The following is a 1,747-nucleotide window of genomic DNA, read 5'->3' on the forward strand; positions in this document are numbered from 1 at the left end:
AGGCTTCGACACCCTGTCAATTTTTGGCGCCGTTGCCGGGGACTGGCGTTATTATTTGTTTCTTTTTAAATTCATTTTTGATCTAACTTTCTGGTGCTTTTCAAGTGTATGTTTCGTTTTTCTCGTACATGTGAATTAATTTTCGACCCACAGGTAGAGAAGACTACGTGTAGGACAAGAAAAGAGACCAGACAGCTCCGAGAGGAGCACTCCAGTGCTACATCTGAGAAACCTGAGTCAGAAGTTGAACCAACAGATTCGTTTGGAGATACTTCGAGTGACTCTGACCAAGAGGAAGGAATCATGGCTAATGCACGAACATTGAGGGAGTTGGCTGCTCCTGATTTAAATCAACAGCATTTATGCATTACCTTCCCCACCCTAAATGATAACACTCCATTTGAACTAAAATCTGGACTGATTCATCTTCTACCATCTTTTCATGGTTTACCAGGTGAAGAGCCGTATAAGCATCTGCAGGAGTTTGATGTCGTGTGCAATAGTATGAAACCCCCGGGAATCACAGAAGAGCAAATAAAAATGAGGGTATTTCTCTTTTCCTTGAAGGATTCTGCAAAGAACTGGCTGTACTACCTGCCACCAGGTAGCATAACCACGTGGGATCAATTGAAGAAAAAATTTTTAGATAAATATTTTCCTGCGTCCAGGGCTGCAAGTCTAAGGAAAGAAATTTGCGGGATCAAGCAGCACCCAGGGGAGTCACTCTATGAGTATTGGGAGCGCTTCAAGAAGTTGTGCAGCAAGTGCCCCCAGCACCAAATAAGTGAGCAGTTGCTTATACAGTATTTTTATGAGGGGCTCCTTTTCAGAGACAGGAGCATAATTGATGCTGCAAGTGGAGGGGCACTGGTGAACAAAACCCCTCGGGAAGCACGGGAGTTAATAGAGGGGATGGCAGAGAATTCACAACAATTCGGTACGAGTGAGGATGTCCCAATACGCGAGGTGAATGAGGTAGAGACATCCTCTATCCAGCAGCAGCTAACTGAGTTGACCTCGTTTGTTAGGCAACTGGTTGTAGGAAGCGCATCTCAGGCCAAGGTGTGCGGGTTTTGCACTGGTATGGGTCATTCTACAGACATGTGTCCAGCGATTCAGGAAAAAAGTGCAGAGCAAGTGAACATGGCTGGTCACGCGCCCGCGCCAAGAAGGCCCTATGACCCGTACTCGATTACGTACAATCCCGGTTGGAAGGACCACCCGAATTTCAGTTATGGAGGAAATAGGCAGCCCAACTTTGCACTGAACAGACAGTCTAATTTCGTGCCAAATAAGCAACCAGGGTACCAGCAGCAATACCAACCCCGACCATCTCGCGCCCCACCTAGCTCTTCCTTTACCCGTTCGGCCCCGGTTGGCGGTGATCCTGGCCCGTCGACGTCCGCTCAGCCCCCTCCACTAGCAGGGTCTGAAGACTGGCACCAGCTTAGGACGCAGGTTCAGAATTTGGAGGCCAGGATGATTAACATCGATAACAATGTGGCGGCTATGGCACACAATCTGGCGGCTTTCATGCAGCACTCGGGTTTCCCATCCCCAACACCACCTCACCCTCCACTTTGACCCGGTTTCAGGGAAGTTTGGTTGCCCTCTCTCCCACTTTTACAGTTTGTTTGTCACATTGAGGACAATGTGTCCTATAGGTGTGGGGGGGCTCTAATGGGGTGCCTATGTTTTTTCTTTTAGTTTTTAGTTTTTAGTAGTTTTGTTTTTAGTTTTATTTCTA

The 1,747-nt window shown here is 47.3% G+C and overlaps 1 non-coding gene across 1 annotated transcript; it reads right to left on the minus strand.

Annotated features, from left to right (window-relative positions):
- Window positions 1–675: 675 nt before the first annotated feature.
- Window positions 676–782, minus strand: LOC113752866. The gene has a single exon (XR_003464920.1). It is a non-coding gene; the product is annotated as a small nucleolar RNA R71 (small nucleolar RNA).
- Window positions 783–1,747: the final 965 nt, after the last annotated feature.

This window comes from Coffea eugenioides, chromosome 1 (genome assembly GCF_003713205.1).
Source record: "Coffea eugenioides isolate CCC68of chromosome 1, Ceug_1.0, whole genome shotgun sequence".
Taxonomy (NCBI): Eukaryota; Viridiplantae; Streptophyta; class Magnoliopsida; order Gentianales; family Rubiaceae; genus Coffea; species Coffea eugenioides.